Raw genomic sequence first — 25,224 nt, forward strand, 5'->3', positions numbered from 1 at the left:
ATCTATGATATGGGATCACATGAAGCATTAACACGAAAAGTAAGTCTTGCTGTTTCACACTTAAGTACACTATCACTTACACTAAGCAACGCCATGAAAGCTGCACATTCATTAAAGTTTGAGGTTGTTCAACAGCTTTTCACACTCTGGTAAAACTCAAAGATAAAATTAAAAAATATATGCACAAATCACCATGTAAATTCAAGTGTCAAATCACTAAGAAAAGGGTACAACATACAAGAGAAGCACCATTTATAATAAATACAGAAAACACAAAAAGCCATTCGTGAGCAATTTCTAAGGTTGTTACAAGTTTGTAAATCTGGTTTTGTAAATGACGTTTTTATTATTCCACTAAATTTAGTCATCTTGTTCAGATAGCAGATGACACTATTCGCATTGTATTGGTTGGGATGTGTTTTTGTTTTAGGTGAAGACAAACCAGTGTAAGTGCTTTTCCTCACATGGGAAAGCATGTGTGATGAAACTTTTTAAATGTATGACTGAACTTTCTTATTTGACAAACCAGCATTTCAAATTATTTTCCTAAGTTGTTTAATGTCTGCAGAATAATTTCTTTCAACATCCCGCTTGAGGTGAAAGATTATAGTATGTTTTCAACTATTATCACCATCTTCTCTGTCTCAAATAAAGCTACTGTATGCGCTGAAAATCTTTGTACATTTTTGCTCTTCTGTCAGGTTTGTTAGAGGGACTATGCTGCAAACACATTAAGAGCCATAAAGTTACATGTCCTTGTAAAGGCTATATATAAAATCAAACAATCTTTATACAGGTATTATATTTGCATAAAAGTACATTCAAGAGACTAATTTACTATGAACTTGTGTAAGGCATATAGGAAAAAAACAATTAGCTATAAAGAATACAGAAATCCTCTCTCCTGGTCTATTGTGAAAGTTTATGTTGTTTTGTAAATGACATTTTTCCACTAGTCGATGATGTTGTTTACATTTTGTTTCTTTGTTTTTGTATGTTTGTACAGTTTGTAAAGACTACTCTCAGAATGTGGTCAAACATGTTCACAGGAGTTAATGAAAACATTATCGAATACATCATAAAGAGAATTAAATGGCTTCTTCTAGTTCTTCGACATGACACTGCTTAAGACTAAACCAATGATATTTCTTTTAGGTCATCTTTCTGGTCTGTCTGCAATGTGGGGTCACAAGACACAACGCCCCAACATGAAAAGTGAGTCTTGCTGTTTTTCTCTTATACAGTTATTACACTTCAAACTTTTCTAACTATTACACTTAAAGCTGTCAGTTTCATGGCACAGTCATAGATACACAGTTCTTTTGTGTTTGTCTTTAAGTAAATTAATTACACTTGATAAGTAGTAGTTTTAAGTGAAGGGTGGGATAATTCAAGCCCCTTTTTATTCTGTCAACACCAATAATTTGACACCAGTGTTTTTTGGTGTCTGTCCTTTAGATCTGATCCAGAAAACAGACATTGTGTTTTTTGTCTATACCATTTGTTATTCTTTTTATGAAAACGTGATAAGCAGTTTTTGTCCTCAGCACCAAAATACTAAAATGTTAATAGTTATAACTAGTGAATATGCAAGTGAACTGTTTTTACTGAGATAATTTACAGTTATATGTGAAACAAACTCAGTCTCAGTCAGTTGGATTCTTGTTTCTATTGAACATTGTTATTGTACCGCATGTTTAACAATGCTGGTGTTCTCGGCCTCATCCAACTTCACACAAGTCACAAGGTTTTTCCCAGCAGTCAACTGACTCTGAAACCAGCTCAAATATTAGGATGTAACAGTTTGGAGACATTTGTGTTTATTATGCTTCTTCGATTTGTTTGCACTTTTCCTGAAACACACAGCTTTCGAAATTGTTTACCAATTTTTAATATCAACATTTTCAGCGTATTGCTGTGTGCTTGTATTGTTTGTTTGTGTGTGTGTGTGTGTTTGTGTGTGTGTGTCTGCTTTCCTTACACTCCTTAACAACTTTGAAAAACAATTTTTTTCCTTGAATCTGGTGTAATGTTAGTGAACTCTAGGTGTTCTTAGCTTGTTTGTCCATGTACGTTCCCCATGAATTTGCATGACTTAATAAAATAATGGTTTAAATCTTCGTATTCGTCATCCGAGTTTTTAAATAGCGCTGAAATAGATTTTTTTGTAGATAGATCTAATGTCCCTGACTTCTAAGAATCTATATGTTATAGAAATAATAATGGTTTATTCAGATTGCAGAATACTGTTTAAAAGTGTTTGTATATTTTGAAAAACACTAAAATTACCAATATGTAGTGTTATATTAATTTAAATATTATAATTTAGTATTTAATATGACAATGTTACTAAAAGTCTTAAACTGAACATCTTACCATTATCTTCAGTATAGATGTTAACTTAAAGTTGCCATAGAATGAAATTCCATCCTATCTACATGTTATGGATCTTATTGTGAACAATTTTGTTTGTTTTGTTTTGATCATTTTATTTCGTTTTTTGCCTCATATAGAACCAGGATTGCAAGTTTTGTCATACTGTTTTTAATGAACTCAGACATGGTCGTAAATAACAACAAGTGATTCAAACTTTTATTTCAACAATGTTGAATATACATTGAAGTTTGAAGAATGACATTACGTACACAAGTAAAACAGTAATCATGAAATTACAAGTGGTCTAAACATATAAGAAAATCTCGGCAGGCTATCATGTTTCGGTCTAGGGTGTAATTGACCAGTGTTTCAACAATTTTGCCGATGATAGTATCAACAGCATTGTTTGAACACAGTGAGACACAAACATCTGTAACAATTGTACACATACAGAGAATCACAGTAACTCCTAACTCTTCAGTACATCCAGACATCACATCCAGAACTTTTCTTATTATTACACAGATTGGCTCTTTGGTGTAAACACACATGCTCAAGACATCAGAATACCATGAAATTTGTCAGGGCTCTTACGACATCCATTAACTTTTTGAGATTTGTTACACGTTTGGTACCCCCCTCACAGTCCTTATTCGAATCAAATGCAGCATTGATGATCTGGTGCATCAAGCTAACCATCTGTCCTCTGAAATAATCTTTAAACATACAGTCCAAGATCCCTTTTAGAGGGCACTCATTGCCCGTGGCACACTGGCACGTGGGTGTCGATGCACAGCCTCATCAGAACTCAAAGGTGGGTCGTTCTCCATTAGCTTTTGCGTAGACATTTCAGAAATCTGCTGCGTTGAAGATGGATTTTTCAGAACTCAACTTGGTGGATGGTATAAACTTTGTCCCCTATTCGATGCTGAAAGATTCTAATAGTTCCTGGAATCTCCTGTGAGTCAGTCCTTAAATGTAGGTCTTCCGCATTCACGGTTTGAAATTTAGGTTTTTGGGTCTGATCCCCCAAAGTGTGAGTCGAAGAAGCGTCAGGCTCAGACAGACAGGAATGTTGAAATTGATTTTGGCGGTCCATCTGACAATCAGACAATGTTCCCTCAAATTTTGCTCAAAGAGATGTTTGCAGTAGCACAGCAGTCCACGTTGGTACAGTTGTCTATAGGTTGCAGCACCAGCTCCCTCACACAGATCGGTTAGGAAACCCAGTTTTTTTGCAATAACTGAGCTCTCTGTAGAACTCATCAGGACAGCCGATTGGGGACCGCCCTTGCCCCCTGTTGTGCAGGGTGTATGGGGGTTTGTAATCAGGAAGTCATAAATAATGATATAAAATTTACGACACAATGTGCAACAGAAATAGCAAAATGTAAAAGTCCTGCATACATCACCAGAGAGAAGTTTACTCACTCATTCAATCTACTTATGATATTTTGATTAAAAAACGAAATAAAATGATCAAAACAAAACAAACAAAATTGTTCACAATAAGATCCATAACATGTAGATAGGATGGAATTTCATTCTATGGCAACTTTAAGTTAACATCTATACTGAAGATAATGGTAAGATGTTCAGTTTAAGACTTTTAGTAACATTGTCATATTAAATACTAAATTATAATATTTAAATTAATATAACACTACATATTGGTAATTTTAGTGTTTTTCAAAATATACAAACACTTTTAAACAGTATTCTGCAATCTGAATAAACCATTATTATTTCTATAACATATAGATTCTTAGAAGTCAGGGACATTAGATCTATCTACAAAAAAATCTATTTCAGCGCTATTTAAAAACTCGGATGACGAATACGAAGATTTAAACCATTATTTTATTAAGTCATGCAAATTCATGGGGAACGTACATGGACAAACAAGCTAAGAACACCTAGAGTTCACTAACATTACACCAGATTCAAGGAAAAAAATTGTTTTTCAAAGTTGTTAAGGAGTGTAAGGAAAGCAGACACACACACACAAACACACACACACACACAAACAAACAATACAAGCACACAGCAATACGCTGAAAATGTTGATATTAAAAATTGGTAAACAATTTCGAAAGCTGTGTGTTTCAGGAAAAGTGCAAACAAATCGAAGAAGCATAATAAACACAAATGTCTCCAAACTGTTACATCCTAATATTTGAGCTGGTTTCAGAGTCAGTTGACTGCTGGGAAAAACCTTGTGACTTGTGTGAAGTTGGATGAGGCCGAGAACACCAGCATTGTTAAACATGCGGTACAATAACAATGTTCAATAGAAACAAGAATCCAACTGACTGAGACTGAGTTTGTTTCACATATAACTGTAAATTATCTCAGTAAAAACAGTTCACTTGCATATTCACTAGTTATAACTATTAACATTTTAGTATTTTGGTGCTGAGGACAAAAACTGCTTATCACGTTTTCATAAAAAGAATAACAAATGGTATAGACAAAAAACACAATGTCTGTTTTCTGGATCAGATCTAAAGGACAGACACCAAAAAACACTGGTGTCAAATTATTGGTGTTGACAGAATAAAAAGGGGCTTGAATTATCCCACCCTTCACTTAAAACTACTACTTATCAAGTGTAATTAATTTACTTAAAGACAAACACAAAAGAACTGTGTATCTATGACTGTGCCATGAAACTGACAGCTTTAAGTGTAATAGTTAGAAAAGTTTGAAGTGTAATAACTGTATAAGAGAAAAACAGCAAGACTCACTTTTCATGTTGGGGCGTTGTGTCTTGTGACCCCACATTGCAGACAGACCAGAAAGATGACCTAAAAGAAATATCATTGGTTTAGTCTTAAGCAGTGTCATGTCGAAGAACTAGAAGAAGCCATTTAATTCTCTTTATGATGTATTCGATAATGTTTTCATTAACTCCTGTGAACATGTTTGACCACATTCTGAGAGTAGTCTTTACAAACTGTACAAACATACAAAAACAAAGAAACAAAATGTAAACAACATCATCGACTAGTGGAAAAATGTCATTTACAAAACAACATAAACTTTCACAATAGACCAGGAGAGAGGATTTCTGTATTCTTTATAGCTAATTGTTTTTTTCCTATATGCCTTACACAAGTTCATAGTAAATTAGTCTCTTGAATGTACTTTTATGCAAATATAATACCTGTATAAAGATTGTTTGATTTTATATATAGCCTTTACAAGGACATGTAACTTTATGGCTCTTAATGTGTTTGCAGCATAGTCCCTCTAACAAACCTGACAGAAGAGCAAAAATGTACAAAGATTTTCAGCGCATACAGTAGCTTTATTTGAGACAGAGAAGATGGTGATAATAGTTGAAAACATACTATAATCTTTCACCTCAAGCGGGATGTTGAAAGAAATTATTCTGCAGACATTAAACAACTTAGGAAAATAATTTGAAATGCTGGTTTGTCAAATAAGAAAGTTCAGTCATACATTTAAAAAGTTTCATCACACATGCTTTCCCATGTGAGGAAAAGCACTTACACTGGTTTGTCTTCACCTAAAACAAAAACACATCCCAACCAATACAATGCGAATAGTGTCATCTGCTATCTGAACAAGATGACTAAATTTAGTGGAATAATAAAAACGTCATTTACAAAACCAGATTTACAAACTTGTAACAACCTTAGAAATTGCTCACGAATGGCTTTTTGTGTTTTCTGTATTTATTATAAATGGTGCTTCTCTTGTATGTTGTACCCTTTTCTTAGTGATTTGACACTTGAATTTACATGGTGATTTGTGCATATATTTTTTAATTTTATCTTTGAGTTTTACCAGAGTGTGAAAAGCTGTTGAACAACCTCAAACTTTAATGAATGTGCAGCTTTCATGGCGTTGCTTAGTGTAAGTGATAGTGTACTTAAGTGTGAAACAGCAAGACTTACTTTTCGTGTTAATGCTTCATGTGATCCCATATCATAGATAGCTGGAAAGTTGCACTAAAAGAAACATCAATTTAATCAAACACTCTCAATCAGAAAGATTATCACTTAAATTCTTCATTTTTATTCCTATTCTGAATGTGACAGCAAAAAACAAAACACAGTCTAACAAACATAATGTGAACAGTGTCATCTGCTATCTGAACAAGATGACTAAAACTAGGAGAGTGATAAAAATTTGCAAAACTACATTTACAAATTTTCACAACTGCTCACGAATGTGTTTCTGTATTTTTATTATAACTATACTTTTCAATGTGTGCTGTACCCTCTTTTCTTAGTGATTTCCTCTTTTTTGGTGTTTTGGATACATTTAATTCTATATAAAGATTATGTTTGAAAATTATCTATAGCTTTTGCAGAAGTGTGGAACTTTGCATCACAGCGGTGTGACATAGCCCTGATAAAATATGTCCATGTGTAAAAATACACACATAGATTTTAGCACAACTATTTACACACACAGAAAAATATCTAACTGTATATTGTCACTTTCATTGAACATTCCGTTACCTGTTTATTTGAGGGTCAAAGAAAATGGAAATAGCTGAAACATACTAAGCTACTTTCTTTATTTTGTGCTGGAAGTTGAAGTTAAAAAGTGTTAGTAAAAAACAAACAAACAAACTAAACTTAAAAAGCAACATGAAACCATAATATCCCTATTGAAAATGTTGTATAATTGAGTTATATATTAACATGTTGAAGCATACTTTCAGTTTGAAAATGACTTCCATAGTATTTTCTTTAAGTATAAAGCTTTGTCTGGATCACCCAACAAAAAGTTTTGTGTTTCGACCTCAAAAAGATCACACCTAGAAGAGTTTTCTTGAGCCTTGCAAGTTTGTACTATATGCTTAAAACTTAATGATCAACATGATTCCCTTGTGGTTGTTAAACACCTCAAGTAAATAATTTTAAATGTAGTTTTGTCAAAAGAAAAAAGGTTCATCCATACATTTAAAAAAGTTTTCTAAGTGGGAATTATGTATTTGTCACAAACAAATTCAAAGAGTTTTTACTCGTGTGAGGAAACCACTTGGCTACATTAGTAATAAAAAATGCTGGTCATCAGACTGTTTTAAAAGAAATTAAAGAATAAATAAAGTAAAAGTTTTGTTTAAACATGCCTTGCTTTCTATGGCAAACAGATGTATAAATGTTTAAATGATTAAAATCACTTATTTAACTCAGAAATTTGAAGTAAATGTGTTTTTGTTCTTTTGCAACACACACGCACATATGCATGCACGCACACACACACACACACACACACACACACACACACACACACACACACACACACATATAGAGAAAAACACCTGTTTATTTGGGGTCAAAGATGATGGTAATAGTTGAAACATTCTACACTCATCTCTTTAATCTTGTGCTGTATGTTGAAGTTAAAAAATTGATAGTAAAAAACAAACAAGCTAAACTTGACAACATGAAAACATAATATTCCTATTGAAAATGTTGTATAATTGAGAATATTGTATAATTACATGTTTAAGCATACTCACAGTTTTCTTTTAGTATGAATCTTGATCACTCAACACAAACTTTTGTGTTCTGCCCTCACAAAGATAACACCTAGATTAGTTTTTGCTCGTGTGAGGAAACCACTCAGCTACATTAGTTATAAAAATGCGGGTCATCAGACTGTTTTAAAAGAAATTAAAAAATAAAAGAAAAGTAAAAAGTTTAAAGAAAATAGACAACATGTCTTGCTTTTGTGGCAAACAAATGTGTAAATATTTAAACGTTTAAAATTGTGTGTCTTATTTTACTGTATTTGTATGTATTTGTTCTTTTGCAACACACACACACACACACACACACACACACACACACACACACACACACACACACACACACACACACACACTAACTATTAAAACTAAAACTTTTCAAATGTATCAAAAGTAAAGACACATTCAGATCTGAAGAAGACTTCAGATGCCTCAACTCCTGTGGAGCTATGACCCCAACCCCCTGCAAGGACCCCAAACTCTGGATCAGCATGCACCAGTGCTAAATTTTTCTATATATCCTAATCATTCGTTAACATATTTTCATAACTTCAGTAAGCACATTGTTTCTTCCATAATTTAATACATTGTTTAAATTAATAAATTGTTAGCTAACTGGGTGATTTGTATATACATTTCTGAAATTGCACAACTTGCACACTCTGATACCAGATTATTGAAACGTTGACATGCACTCCCTGTAAAGCTGCTCTGAAACAATGCATATTGTGAAAAGCACTATACAAATAAATGTGAATTGAATTGAATAATGTTATGTAGACTAAATCAGCACTAAATCAGATATTTTTGTGTGAGAGCCCAGTGAATCACCAGAAAGGTTTTGATGAAGACATCTAAGCAATGTCGTAAAACCATTAACACAAACACAGAGGATTGACTCAGAATCACCTTCACTGTGAGTTAAATAAATGTTTTTCATTCTTTTGTCTTTTTAACATAGATCATATCGGTGAGTTTGGAAACACAGATACAGATGCTCCAGAAAGAACATCTCCCAAACAACACCTATTCTGGGGTGTGTGGTTAATGAGGACTCTTTGGCTTGATGAATATTTCTGATTCTTTGTCTTAGGAACTAACATTAATCTATAGTTTTGGTATTACTCATCATCCTATGGTGCCAACACACACACACACACACACACACACACACACACACACACACACACACACACACACACACACACACAGTTGTTCTAAAAAAGAACATGCCCAGACATGTAATTTTAAATAAATATAGCCAGTGTGTAGTAGGGGTAATACATCCTTAATGTCTTGACTCAGATTTTCTGACTCAATTAACATATACCCCATTGACCCCAAACAGCACTGATTTTAACACTAAGGTGTGAAATTTGCTTGGGTGACTTCCACCCCACAATCAAAGGAAAAACATGGTCACCATCAGTTCCCAACAGACTGAAAGGAGCCAGTTACCCAGGATTCACCAAAATGTCATAAAAATGCCAAATCTGGGCTGAGATACAACCTCCATAAATTTACCCATATATCTAACTATAAATCCAACTCACTCTATATCTCATTGACACTCTTGAGGGGACAACAGCCACAAATTCAACCCTTAAAAAACAACCATTGACAACCACTGACCTGCCAATCAAGGCTCACAGCCCTCATAAAACATATTTGACATCCACTGTCCAGCCAGCTTGAGTGACAACACACAGAAAATCTGGGTCATAAATTAGGGCCATAAATCAGGGTAATAAATCATTATTCTGACACAGTGTATATGATACTCTACTTACCTCATCTCAGAGGCCGTGGCGGAATGCAGTGATGAGGGTGGTTTCATTCCAACCGCTAATACATGCCAACGTGCGGAAACGTAAAGCATATGAACTAGAGGTCTCTCTCTTTCCTTGTCGAATGTTGAAGAGTTGATCATGGACAGACAGTTCGGCAGCGTGTTGACCAAAGACTTCCTTTAAATGAGAACAGAAGGCAGAGACAGAGCCAGTGACCGGAGCATTCGATTCCCACAAGGACTGCACCCATTGCAGTGCTCGTCCTGAGAGCAAGGAGAAGATGAATGCCAAGACCAGACAGTGAGTGGTTGAGTGTGGCGTGCTTATATGTGGCTCTGGTGATGATGCACAGGTGATCAGAATTCTGGTGATTGTGAACGAGTGGGCATGGCATAAGTGTCTGTATCTGATGGTGCAGGCAGTGCGGTTGTGACACAGTGATGTGTTTGGACTCTCGAGATGTTTTTTTTTTTTTTTTTTTTAAATTAAGCGAAATACTTTATAATGTCAGCTTTGCACATCATTAAAACTATAAAAATATTATATTATTATAAAATATTATGGTATGATAAATATTATGTGAAGTAACTGAAGTCACACATCGTAAAGGGTTAGTTCACACAAAAATGAAAATTATGTAATTTATTATTAATCACCCTCATGTCCTTCTACAACTGTGAGACATTTGTTCATCTTCGGAACACAAATTAATATATTTTTAATGCAATCCGATGGCTCAGCGAGGCCTGCATTTCCAGCAATGTCTCCAAACCTCTCAAGATCAAGTTACTAAAAACATATTTAAAACAGTTCATGTTACTACAGTGTTTTAACCTTGAGTGACACCAAAAAGAAACAAAACTTTGGCGCTCTGAACAACTGATTCAAAACAAAAGATTGTTAAAACTTCAAAGCAGTGTTTTGAAAGCGGCTAACACTAGATATTGTTGAAAAGTCGTTATTTAGTTTATACAAAAAGTATTCTCTTTGCTTTATAATATTATGGCTGTGCCACTGTAGTGACATGAACTGTTTTAAATATGTTTTAATGGATCTTGAGAAGTTCAGTAGCATTGTGTTTCAAAGATGAACAAAGCCAGTGTAGAACAACATGAGGGTAAGTAATAAATTACATTATTTTAGTTTTTAGAACTAACACTTGGACAATACAGCGTAATTATTGTTAAATAATTACATTAGTTAAGTGTCATTGATCAAATATATATTTATTGATATATACAGAAACATCGGATTTGTCTCTGTAACAATAATAACTGGTAGATCATTGTAAAGTTTTAATTAAATTATAACAATGCATAAAATATTAATGCAAAATGTCATTTAATCTCATATTTCGCTCTTTTAATTATTTTTATGCACTGTTACAATGCAATTAAACTGTTTCTTTTGATTTCAGACTTGATGGATGAGAGTGAAGAACCGAGTGAAGTGGAGGAGGAACATCATGACAAACCTAGAGAAAAACCTTTGAGTCGCTCAAAAACTAAAAAGACATTTTTAAAGAAAAGAAAAAGAAAATTCATAGCCCGATTTTTCAAAAAATCCATATTCAAACCAAAATAGTGGACTTCCTGACTTCCGAGTTTGGTGACTGTAGGTAAAACTAACCCAGCCCAGCCCAATTTTGTTATGTTACAGCCTTTTCCCAAAAGGGATTAAATTCATTATTTTCCTCAAAATTCTACAAACAATACCCCATAATAACAATGTGAGAGAAGATTGTTTGAAATCAATCACATGTATTTCATTATTCACAGTCTTTGCTCAATACTTTGTTGAAGCACCTTTGGCACCACTTTCAGCCTCAGGTCTTTCAAACTTGCTCATTGGGACTTTCAGTTCTTCAGAAATGTTTGTATCATTCCACTTCATGGCTTGGTTTGTGCTCTAACACACTCCAACGGGTCCACTCCAAGGAATACGAGGACAAGTAATACAAGTAACACAACCTAGTTTAATCTCAAGGAATGGAAGCACAGGTGACAGCAAACAAATAACATCAAACAATACCAATCAGCTGTGAGGGTGATTAGTGTCCATGGTGAATAATGAGTGGCGGTAACTGAAAACAAAGAAGCACATGACAATCAAAACAAAAGGGACAAGACAGTGACTGTGAAACTCTGTGTGTTCCAAACCGGATATATTGCCCTCTGAAAGGCACTTCGGAGTGAAAATAATCATGGCCGCCATATTGAAGGGCTTTGACATATTGAAGGGCTTTGACGATTGAAGGGCTTTTCCAAACCGAAGTATTCAAAACTGGCCTCTTGAAAGGGCCCTTCGAAATGAAGGATTTCATAGGGTACAACTGATGGACACTTTGGGCCCCCATGGTCCTTTGCAGAGGGAAGTTATTTGACATCACAGAATGGGCACAGGAGGTTAGGAGTTTGATTTGACCTATAAATGTATGTATAGTATTTTTCTATACCACTGTAATATTTATACGAGTTCGATTTGGTACATTATTATGGTAAAAATGACATTGTACTTCAACAAAAATACTTTACAGCTCCCTTTATCAGTCCATTCAAATTATTTATTTCTAAGATTTGTATTGTTTTATATAGAAATTAATGTATTGTGTATTGTTTAGAAGATATGAGACTCTCACAGTTTTGAGATGTATTATTTAACCTCTTGCCATGGCAGCACATTTGAGATATCCATTATCCATTTCTCAGTTTAACATCTTTAATGTCTAAGCACCACATTAAAATCTTTAGTCTGAATCGTATAAACCCTCTAAGTAGTAGTTTAAAATTCATAGCTCTATTTAAAAAAAAATCCACATTCAAACCAAAATAGCAGACTTCCTGTTGATCAGAGCTAATGACTGTAAATTAGAAAGTTGTCCGGCTGGATGAGAACAATATATGAGTTTGTTTGGTGAGTTTGGTGACTGTGGGGTTTGGTGAGTTTGGTGACTGTGGGGTTTGGTGAGTTTGGTGACTGTAGAGTTTGGTGACTGTAGGTAAAACTAACCCCGCTCAACCCAGCCCAATTTTGTTATGTTACAGCCATTTCCCAAAAGGGATTCAATTCATTATTTCCCTCAAAATTCTACAAACAATACCCCATAATGTGATTGTTTGAAATCTTTGCAAATTTATTAAAAATAAATAACAAAAATAATAACATGTATTTCAGTATTCACAGCCTTTGCTCAATACTTTGTTGAAGCACCTTTGGCATCACTTTCAGCCTCAAGTCATTCAAGCTTGCTCATTGGGACCTTCAGTTCTTCAGAAATGTTTTGTATCATTCCACTTCATGGCTTGGCTTGTACTCTAACATACTGTATATTATGGGTTCACTCCAAGGAAGACGAGGACAGTAGATACAAGTAACACAACGTAGTTTAATCTCAAGGAATGGAAGCACAGGCATCAGCAAACAAGTAACAACAAACAATCCTGGACAATTAACTGAAGGCAGGAAGGAACTTAAATACACAATGTAAATAACAAACAGCTGTGAGGGTGATTAGTGTCCATGGTGAATAATGAGTGGCGGGAACTGAAAACAAAGAAGCACATGACAATCAAAACAAACGGGATGAGACGGTGACTGAGACTCTCCATGCATTCCAAGCGGGATATATCGCCCTCTGAAAGGCACTTCGGAGTGAAAATAATCATGGCCGCCATATTAAAGGGCTTTGACAATTGAAGGGCTTTTCCAAACTGGTTAGGCCTTACAGGTTTCATGACCCACTACCGCACTTAGCTCTCAGAGTAGACAATATCAGGTATTGTAATTTGCTCTGGCCCCCTTCCTGTTTGTCAGAGTGATGAAATACTTAGCAGACTATCATCACTCAATGGCTGGCTGTCTAAGTGGTGTCTGCAGAATAATATAGGGTTCATAGACAACTGGAAGTTTTTGGGAAGATCTGACATGTTGAAAAGAGATGGTATTTATCTTTCCTGGGATGGTGCTGCTCTTCTCTCTATTAATATGGCACATAGTCTTGGAGCAGAAACATGACAAACTACGGCCAGGTCAGGAAGCAGACAGTCTCACTAAACCAACCATCTGCTAGCTGTTTCACATCGCAGAAGTCAGATAAATCCAAACACTCTTTCATCTAGATATCATCACAGAGACCGTGTCTGTTCCCAGAATTAGTAAATACAAAAAAACTCTCAAACCCATTTAAGTGTAAAAAGTTAATTGATGTTGAATAAAAAAACAGATATAATACAGATAAGCAAATTATATAGCTTAGTTTGCTTAATATTAAATCCCTTTTAAAAAATCACTTTGTAAATGATATGATTACAGACTATAAACTAGATGTGCTGTGTTTGACAGAAACCTGGCTATAACCAGACGATTCCATTACTTTAAATGATTCCATCCCTCAAGGTTACTGTGATAAACACGAGCCTCGTCTGAAAGGCAAAGGGGAAGGTGTTGATGTAATTTATAGCTATATCTTCAGTATTACTCAGCGGTTTAGTTTCAAATAGAATTTTTTTGAAGTGATGGTGCTTTATGTAATGCTATCTAGTGTATGTGATGAATCCCGTTTGACATTTGTGCTGGCTTCTGTATACAGACTTCACCAGGGCACCATACAGACTTTATCAAAGAATATGCTGCTTTTCTATCAGAGTTAGTACTGGCTGCGTATAAAGTCTTTATTGGTGATTTTAATATCCATATAGATAATGAAAAAGACACACTGGGATTGGAATTTAGAGATATTTTAAACTCTATTGGAGTTAGACAACACTTGTCAGGACCCACTCATTGTCATAATCATAGTTTAGATCTAATATTGTCACATGGAATCAATATTGATGCTGATCATTATCAGATCATTATCTAGTCTCATGTATACATTTAGCCAAGGCTGCAAAGCTGACTCCCTGCTACAAATATAGTAGAACTATCACTTCTACCACTAAAGTTTGGTTTATAATTAATCTTACTGGTCAGTTTCATCTCCTCAGCATACCAGACATCTTAGAAGACCTCGATGTTGCAACAGAACTATTGACTCTGCCTTTTGCAGCATTTTAGACTCTGTTGCTCCTTTGTGCATAAAAAGATTAAAGAAATGATGAAACTGCAACTATTCTTCAGTCAATTCTTCAATTAATTGCACTTCTGACTTCTGGTCTTTCATTCAACATATCTGGTCGAGGGTCCTAAACTATTCATCCAGAACAAATTAAGAGGAGTGACTGTCACGGTTCGCAGATCCACTGTGTCATTCTGTTGTCTGTGTGTGGGTTGTGGGGTGTGTCACCTATTGTTCTGTGTGGGCGTCGCCACTGATTACTGATCAGCGGCAGCCGGTGGTTATTAGATCTTGCCTATTTAACGCCTTGTCTTTCGTCTCATGTTTGTCAGATCGTTGTTTTGGAGTCCTGGTGTTGTCTTGTGTTACCGTGTTTCTTGTTTCCTGGAGTTGGAGTTCTCGTTGCTGTTTCCTGTCTGTTCCCCTGGATACTCGTTCTGGATTTACCTTGTTCATCTCATCTCACGGATTCTCACCACGGAGCACCACTCACCACGGACACCAGCGCCCATCCAGTCCCTGTGTTACCATCTCTCCTGCTGTCTGTGTTGTGACTGTACTGTGTGAATATATCTGACTAACCTGGCGTGAAGCACTATTAAAGTGATTAACTTGCTATTGCATCCAGTCTTCTTTTCACGTGACAGAACGATCTGACCATCTACTATGGATGCAGCGAGTTCAGCAGCTTTCACGGAGTTCATCAGTCATGCTGTTAATCGTATGGACCAGCAGCAGGAGAGTCTTTCATCCACCGGACGCGCCGTCCAGGCGCTGGTAACACAGGTGTCCGAGCTCTCCCAGCAGCTACAACAACTTCGCGCTCCCACTGCGCCAGCCCCACCGTCCGTTCCCCCACCAACACCCGTACAAAGAGACCTGTCGGAGCCCCGGCTTCCCGTTCCTCAGAACTATGCTGGTGAGCCAGATTTTTGTCGAGCGTTTTTGAATAAATGTTCTCTCCATTTCACCCTGCAGCCACGCACCTTTGAGAGGGAGGAGTCCAAGGTGGCGTTTGTTCTGACCCTGCTCACCGGGAAGGCGGCGCTATGGGGAACGGCGGTTTGGGAAAACCAGGACCCGTGCTGCTCCTCGTTCACGGCACTTGCCGCCGAGATGAGGAGGGTGTTCGACCGTGCGGTTGCGGGAAAGGAGGCCGCCCGCAAACTCACCGCTCTCAAGCAGGGCAACCGCACGGTCGCTGACTATGCCATCGAGTTCCGCACCCTCGCGGCAGAGTGTCGGTGGAACGAGGAGGCGCAGTGGGACGTGTTCCTGCATGGGCTGGCTGATCGTATCCACCGGGAGATATACACGTTGGACCTTCCAGAGACATTCAACGGGCTTGTTGAGCTGGCGCTTCGAGTTGATTCTCGCCTCCGACGAGTGGAGTCACTAGTGGAATCCGGAGAGAGGCACAGCGGTCTTCCTGTCAGCCCGGTGGATGCGGTTAGCCCAGCACCCGATCCTGAGCCCATGCAGGTAGGGAGAGCTCGGCTTTCTCGGGAGGAGCGGGAGCGGCGGAGGTCCCTTGGTCTTTGCTTATACTGCGGGACATCGGGACACATCATCAAGAACTGCCCGGTAAAAGACCAAGCCCGATAGTAAACTCGAGGCTACTATCGGGCGGGATCTCCGCCGAGAAGTCCTCGCCATCGACCCTCCTCCCGGTTAGACTGAGATGGGCTACACACGACATCACCTGTAGCGCACTTTTGGATTCTGGGGCGGAGGGCAGTTTCATGGACATCACGTTTGCACGACAACATGGAATTCCTACATCATCCCTTGAGCACTCCATTTCAGTCAACGCACTCAATGGACAGTCTCTTTCCAGTCTCTCCCACACTACGGATTACATCACCCTCGTCACTTCTGGTAACCATTCAGAAGAAGCACAGTTCCTCCTCATGGACACCCCTCACGCACCTGTCGTTCTTGGACACCCCTGGCTCACCAAACACAACCCTCACATCGACTGGCAACTCGGAACCATCACTGAATGGAGCACCCAGTGTCACAAGTCTTGTCTTTTGTCTGCTTGTCCCACGGTGTCTGTTTCTGTTTTGCAGGATGAGGCGGTGGATCTGTCTAACGTGCCCAAGGAGTACCTTGACCTGAAGGAGGTGTTCAGTAAGTCCCGAGCTGCTTCTCTCCCTCCGCATTGTCCCTACGATTGTGCAATAGACTTAGTTCCGGGTAAGTCTCCGCCTAAAGGCAAGTTGTACTCTCTATCTGTTCCCGAGAGGGAGGCCATGGAGAAATATATTTCTGATTCCCTGGCAGCCAAGTTCATCCGCCCTTCCTCATCTCCAGCGGGGGCGGGGTTCTTTTTTGTGGGGAAGAAGGACGGGTCTTTGCGACCTTGTATTGATTACCGGGAGCTGAACAACATCACGGTAAAGAATACTTATCCTTTGCCGTTGATGTCTTCAGCCTTCGAGAGGTTGCAAGGAGCGTCCATTTTCACTAAATTGGACTTAAGAAACGCATATCATTTGGTCCGCATCAGGGAGGGGGATGAGTGGAAGACCGCTTTTAACACCCCTAGAGGGCACTTTGAATACTTGGTCATGCCCTTCGGGCTGTCCAACTCGCCCGCGGTCTTCCAGGCACTCGTCAATGACGTGTTGAGAGACATGGTTGACCAGTTCATATATGTCTACCTGGACGACATATTGATTTTTTCATCGTCTCTCCAGGAGCATGTTCAACACGTCAGACGAGTGCTTCAGCGGCTGTTAGAGAATGGGCTTTTTGTCAAGGCGGAGAAATGCGAATTTCATGCACAATCTGTTTCTTTCCTAGGGTACATCGTCTCGTCTGAGGGAATTCGCATGGATCCTGACAAGGTTAAGGCTGTGGTGGATTGGCCAAGTCCAGATTCCCGTAAGGCCCTACAGCGGTTTCTGGGGTTCGCCAATTTTTACCGGCGTTTTATTCGCAATTTCAGCCAACTAGCCGCACCTCTGACCGCTTTGACCTCCTCCAGAACGACCTTCAGGTGGTCAGATGCAGCCGAGGCTGCATTTGCCAAACTGAAGGGCCGCTTCGTTTCGGCCCCCATTCTGATAGCCCCTGATCCTTCGCGTCAGTTCGTGGTGGAGGTCGACGCGTCAGAGGTGGGGGTAGGTGCAGTTCTCTCCCAGCGTTCTCCCTCAGATAACAAGATGCACCCTTGCGCGTATTATTCTCATCGTTTGTCTCCCGCTGAACGCAATTATGATATTGGTAATATCATAATTTATCGTTTGGACTGATCATAAGAATTTAGAGTATATACGATCGGCTAAAAGACTCAATTCCAGGCAGGCTCGGTGGGCATTTTTTTTCGGTCGTTTTGATTTTACTCTATCGTACCGCCCGGGCTCCAAGAACATCAAACCCGATTCTCTTTCTCGCATTTTTGATCCCTCCGAACGCCCGTCTACTCCCGAGTGTATTCTTCCCGAGACATTAGTGGTCTCCACTCTTACATGGGAGATCGAATCGAAGGTCCTGGCGGCCTTAGAAGGGGTAACGCCTCCGCCCGCATGCCCACCGAACCGTTTGTTTGTGCTGGATGAGTTAAGGTCCTGCGTCATCAAGTGGGGTCATTGTTCTAACGTGGCTTGCCATCCAGGGGTTAATCGAACCAGATTTTTGGTCAAGCAACGATTCTGGTGGCCAGGTATGGCTCGCGACATTCGCAATTTTGTTTTGGCTTGCTCGGTCTGTGCTACTGGTAAAACTTCCAACCGCCCTCCAGATGGGTTACTCCAACCGCTGTCTGTCCCTTCGAGACCCTGGTCCCATATCGCGCTAGATTTTGTGACCGCCCTCCCACCCTCCCAAGGGTATACGGTTGTTTTGACCGTTGTGGACCGGTTCTCGAAGGTGACCCATTTTATACCCTTAGCCAAATTACCCTCTGCTAAGGAGACAGCGGTTACTGTCATTGATCATGTCTTCCGGCTACATGGCCTCCCGGTGGATGTGGTTTCTGACAGGGGTCCCCAATTTGTGTCCAAATTCTGGCAAGAGTTTTGTAAGTTACTGGGGGCAACGGTTAGTCTTTCCTCTGGGTTCCATCCCCAGACCAATGGTCAGACCGAGAGAGCCAACCAGGATTTAGAGCGAATGTTGCGATGTTTGGCGTCCAAGAATCCTTCCTCCTGGAGCCAACAACTCTCTATGATTGATCATTCACCACTTAATCCGCCTGCTCCGGTTCCTCCACTGCCGCGTCTCGTAGACGGGGAACCAACTTATTCGGTTAATCGTATTCTGGACTCGAGGCGGAGGGGACGCGGATTCCAGTACTTGGTGGACTGGGAAGGTTACGGTCCGGAGGAGAGAAGTTGGGTACCTGCGAGGGACATTCTGGATCACTCCCTTATTGATGATTACAATCAACAGGTAAGGAGTGGTGGGAACGCCGAGAGGCGTTCCTAGGAGGAGGGGTACTGTCACGGTTCGCAGATCCACTGTGTCATTCTGTTGTCTGTGTGTGGGTTGTGGGGTGTGTCACCTATTGTTCTGTGTGGGCGTCGCCGCTGATTACTGATCAGCGGCAGCTGGTGGTTATTAGATCTTGCCTATTTAACGCCTTGTCTTTCGTCTCATGTTTGTCAGATCGTTGTTTTGGAGTCCTGGTGTTGTCTTGTGTTACCGTGTTTCTTGTTTCCTGGAGTTGGAGTTCTCGTTGCTGTTTCCTGTCTGTTCCCCTGGATACTCGTTCTGGATTTACCTTGTTCATCTCATCTCACGGATTCTCACCACGGAGCACCACTCACCACGGACACCAGCGCCCATCCAGTCCCTGTGTTACCATCTCTCCTGCTGTCTGTGTTGTGACTGTACTGTGTGAATATATCTGACTAACCTGGCGTGAAGCACTATTAAAGTGATTAACTTGCTATTGCATCCAGTCTTCTTTTCACGTGACAGTGACAGCAAAGTCAATATTGTCAAGGTTGTTTTATTGTTGTTTATGTTGTAAATTACTTTAACAATAGAAACATATGGCAGTTTGTTAAGTGTAAGCCATTAGTTTGTCACGCTGATCTTAAGGGAAGAATCCATACAGTGTGTTTTAACAGTGATTTGATCATTCTGTTGTAGTTTCAGGAGAGTGTCCAGCTGAAGATCCAAATTCATCAGGTTCCTGAGAGGAAAGATCAGCTCAGGCTGATGCTGCTGGAAAAACAGGAACAGGATGAGAAAAGGAGCACTGGAAACTCCATTATCGGCAGAAATGTTTGTTGCTCAGCACATATAGATGAACTGCTCACCGTGATCTCAGACTGTAGTGACGTGGTTTCTCCACTTCATGGATCTTCATGTGATGCTTCAGGTGACTTTTACAAGAGAAACTCTTTCCGCACTGATCACACGTGTGCAACTTCTCTCCACTGTGGATCCTCTCATGTTTTTTCAGAGTTGATGAATGACTGAATCTCTTGTCACAGTGTGAACACTTGTAAGGTTGTTCTTCAGTGTGAATTCTCTGGTGCTGTTTTAAACTGGTTTCATAAATAAAACTCTTCCCACACTCAAAGCACATGAACTCTCTCACACTAGTATGAATTTTCTGATGTGCATGTAAATATGACCACCGTGAAAAACTCTTTCCACACACAGAACATGAATGTGGCTTCTCCTTCCTATGAACTGTCAAGTGTTTCTTTAGGTCTGATGATGGTTGTTGATTTCTCGGCTCTTCTTTCCTTTATAAATGTCTTTTTAGTCTTTGAGCAACTCAAAGGTTTTTCTCCAGGTTTGTCATGATGTTCCTCCTCCACTTCACTCAGTTCTTCACTCTCCTCGCTCTCCTCCATCAGATCTGAAATCAAAGAATAAACTTCATTTTCAGAACATTCAAAAAACAAAGAAATAAAGTGAAAAGGCATAAAAGTGAACTCTCAGGTAACAAAGCAGAAAACTGCTAGAAAATATAATAATAACTTTAATGCCTTTTTATAAATTAATTATATGTCCCTGAAACTTTCCATGAATGAGGTACATTGATCTTCCAGTTATTATATTTAAAACATTACAGACAAATCTCATGTTTCTGTAGTGAAAACTATTAAATATATTTCTGTCATATTTTGACATCAACTTTTAGATTGATATTTGTTTTTACCAAATCTGTAGGTAACACTTTCTATGAAGACCATCTGTATAATTAATTAATTTATAAACATATTTATAAAGACTCATTACGACCTGTAATGCATTATAAGAACAGTTATAGCTACATTTATATTATTTTATTGTTACTTACAAGTCATGCATTTGCTTTTTCAATTCTTGTGTTCATAATTTATTATACACTGATTTATAAGTATGAATTAGTCAGTCGTATGTTTCCATGAATGTACTTATAAAGATGCAACCTGCATTGCTATAATGTTATTATATTTACAATGACATTTTAGTAATTCAGATATTAATAGCATGTTGTGTTCTTATAAATACTTATTGTGAGTAATAATAGTTACAAATCTCTATAAATATGTTACTTTAACTATTGTTAAATTAACAATTTTTATTAACATTACTTAACTCCTCAACCCTGTTACATCTGACTTTTGAATTTTCCTCCTTTTAAAACAGAGAATTTCTTAAAATTATGACATCATTTGGGCTCTTTCTAAAGCATGATGAGAGGACAAGAAAATAATCTCAATCCATTGTCTCAGATTTTACACAAACTGTACAGTTTTTCATCAACCCTCTTACCAAAGTTACTGTAAGAAGAATAATCTCGACAACTATAAATAACATATTAAATTTATGACAGACATTCTGAAACGTCATGTACTTGATACAGTTTAATGTTTTCAGTTTATTCCTTAAAAAATACTGATGTAAACTATTTTTGAAACATGTCTGTTGGTAACGTTGAATATTGTTAAGCAGATATAAAATAAAAGTAAAATAAAACATGTTTACAATTACTATGAAGATTTCTCAAAATCTAAATGTGTTTGAATCTCATGGTCGTCAGGATATGTTGTTGCATTAATATCTGAACATGCAATACATCATAATAAAGAACAGAGCCTCTGCTTTCAAACAAATATCTTTATTTTACTTTCAAGCTTTCATTTCTATTAACACTTGCATGTAGGTTGCTTGAGTTTCATAAAAAGCAACATTTTGAGCTTTTCTCAAAGACTGCATCTGGATCAGATTAAGCATGATGATCAAAGAATATATGTTGTATATCACTTCCACCCCCTAAGCTTGCAGAAACTTAATTGGGAGATTCTGCACTCATTTAGGAGATGTGTAATTGAGCCCCATTGTGTATAACAGTGAAAACATGTACATTTGAAACCAACAAACACCCACAGTCATTTTACACCAATGAAAAAAGTGTCAATTTACAGCAGATCTGAAGACATCAGCATAATAAACGAGGTGAAAACGGGAACTATTGACATGAAATATGAGCAGAACTGGCCTATTTACTGTCCTAGTACAGCAGTTATCACTTTAAAAGTATTCATGTGAATTAAATAAATGGCCTTCATCATCATCATCACAGTATGCTAATGCTCTGAATCAGATGCGAGGGAATCATCTTTATGCTGATTGAGGACTGTTGAGTCTCTTACACCTCTAATCTGTGCTGTTTTCTTCACAGGACACACATGCTTCTTCACTACATACTATTGATCTACTAGTGTCTTCTAACATGTTTGGTCTCATCTGACTGCTTATAAACTGAACAGAATTGAGCTGAAGTTAATTTATGTTTCCAAAGATGAATGAAGGGCTTATGGGTGTGGAACGACTCAAGTGTTGGTAATAATTATAAAGGGTTTGTAATTAATTTTCGGAACACAAATTAAGATATTTTTGATTAGATTAAAATGACTTTTCAAGACAGCAATTTAACTACCCCTGTCAAGGTCCAAAAAGGACATCTGTCAGTACTCATGTTTTAAGTATTGATACATTTGCTGTTTAAAATGAACACAAAAACAGACAACTTAATGCAGACGTTTTAATAACATCCACAAATTCATTTGAACAACCAAATTATGCGACTAGCTAGATGCAGATGTCTGAAAGAAATAAAGTCAAACTGGTTAGTAATTCTGTTTAAGACAATGTATGGATGATTATGTTTTTTCACATACCCCTTTGCTTAGTCTGTATATTGTATTCATACTCTTTGAATAACCTTCTAGTTTTAATCGAGCGAGGTGTCTGTGTGCTCTTAGTTCATTGTTTTGAACTGTACAGCGGTGCGTTAAAAATACATTATGTCTAATTGCTAAACATGCCAGAATTTTACATTAAAAATAAATATCTGTCTTTGACAAAATATTTCTGTTTGTCTAAAGTAACGGATGAATTTTATGCAGGCTCGATGTTGATGAGGAACAGAATCAGGAACAGTGTTTGTATTGACATGAGCTGTTCTGTTCTTGGACAATTAAACACGTTGCTGTTTATTTGGATTTTCTGAGGTTCAAGTAAAATATTATGATTGTGTTTTAAAAGCAAAAAAAAAAAAAATCTGTAAATTTGGAAATTGTTGTTTCTAATAAAATACAGTAAAAACTTCACTATGCGTTTACAGCTGCATGTGCAAATCAAAAGAAGAGGTCTGATGCTGTTGCTATTATGATATTTTCAGTAAGATTAAAATAGCTCCTCTTTTGTTTTGCGTTTCATTTCAGACATATACCAGAGGTTTAATATTTCACTTTCAGTTATCAGATCGTGTAACTTCAGGAAACACAAATGAGCCTAAAGTGAAAATGAAGCTACATTTTCGTGATCGCAGCTCATTGGCTATCATCTGAAAACCGCTTATGCATGTGATATTTGTGTGTTTGGGTTCCCTCTTGTTCCTCCTAGAGGAATGCGACAGGAATACAGCCTTATCGAGTCCCGATAGAGGAGTAAAATTAGTCTCTGAATCCATAAACCCCAGCAGATGGCACTAATGCTCTAGTACAAGCTGCCAATAAAGAAGAAGAAGAAGAAGAGAGTAGGTGAGTGGAGCAGTTCTCGGTTTTCGCATATTTACCAAGCAGCAACCTCCCCCTGTTTCTCGTGAAGCCAATAAGGAAGTGAATTAAACTGCAATTCATCGACTGTCCGCTAGGGACAGGCTGCAGAAGTGAGCAAAATCTCATTGACCATCATGTTAAATCGGCCAAGTTTACAGCAGAAAAGAACATGTTTAAAGTCTGGTTCAAATTGTGTTTTGGTCTATACTGCGAATTTTGCCCTTCATGACAACTCTGAGGGGGGTGAATTTTTTTATAGCTCATCCGTTTAAATTATATTAAGCCTTAAAGTTCTGCATAATTAAGGGCGTGGTCACTTGAGTGACAGGTAGATTGCGCTGCTGTCTGTGAGCCGTCATGTTACCTCAGCAGCTCATTTCAGCCACTGAATTTGGCATCTCAGTCGTATTTGTGCCTTTTTCTGGATTATTTTATACAATATATGGCTTGCTGCATACTCGAGACAGATGTCAGTCTGTGTACATGTGCTCGCATGCGGAACACACGTTGTTGGATCGTCGTGGCATTGGCTAAAAGTTTTGTTCCTGAGATTTACTACAATGACAATACCAAGAGGATATACAACTCCGACAGCACTGCTTGGATATAACTAAAACTGCTGCACTATTTTGAAAAATTATACTTTGGATACGTGTACCAGACAGCTTAGAAGACCTCGAAACAGAAACTATTGACCTTTTCCGGCACATTAGACTCAGTCACTCTTTTGTGCTTAAAAAGATTAAAGATATGACGAAACTGCAAATTATTCTTTAGTCAATTCTTCAATTAATTGCACTTCTGACTCCTGGTTATCTCATTCAACAAATCTGGTCGAGGGTCCTAAACTGTTCATCCAACAGAACAAATTAAGAGGAGTGACAGCAAAGTCAATATTGTCAAGGTTGTTTTATTGTTGTTTATGTTGTAAATTACATTAACATATTGAAACATATGGCAGTTTGTTAAGTGTAAGCCATTAGTTTGTCACGCTGATCTTAAGGGAAGAATCCATACAGTGTTTTAACTGTGACTTGATCGTTCTGTTGTAGTTTCAGGAGGGTCTCCAGATGAAGATCCAAATTCATCAGGTTCCTGAGAGGAAAGATCAGATCAGGCTGATGCTGCTGGAAAAACAGGAACAGGATGAGAAAAGGAGCACTGGAAACTCCATTATCGGCAGAAATGTTTGTTGCTCAGCTCATATAGATGAACTACTCACCGTGATCTCAGACTGTAGTGACGTGGTTTCTCCACTTCATGGATCTTCATGTGATGCTTCAGGTGACTTTTACAAGAGAAACTCTTTCCGCACTGATCACACGTGTGCAACTTCTCTCCACTGTGGATCCTCTCATGTTTTTTCAGAGTTGATGACTGACTGAATCTCTTGTCACAGTATGTTTTTTCTTCAGTGTGGATCCCCTCATGTGTTTTCAAATGTCCTGACTGATTGAATCTCTTGTCACAGTA

The 25,224-nt window shown here is 38.2% G+C and overlaps 1 protein-coding gene across 1 annotated transcript in view; it reads left to right on the forward strand.

Annotated features, from left to right (window-relative positions):
* LOC137003129 (zinc finger protein 208-like) overlaps positions 1-25,224 on the forward strand; it is a 113,055-nt gene that overhangs the window by 42,893 nt on the left and 44,938 nt on the right. The gene's annotated exons all lie outside the window — the stretch shown is intronic.

This window comes from Chanodichthys erythropterus, chromosome 3 (genome assembly GCF_024489055.1).
Source record: "Chanodichthys erythropterus isolate Z2021 chromosome 3, ASM2448905v1, whole genome shotgun sequence".
NCBI lineage: Eukaryota > Metazoa > Chordata > Actinopteri > Cypriniformes > Xenocyprididae > Chanodichthys > Chanodichthys erythropterus.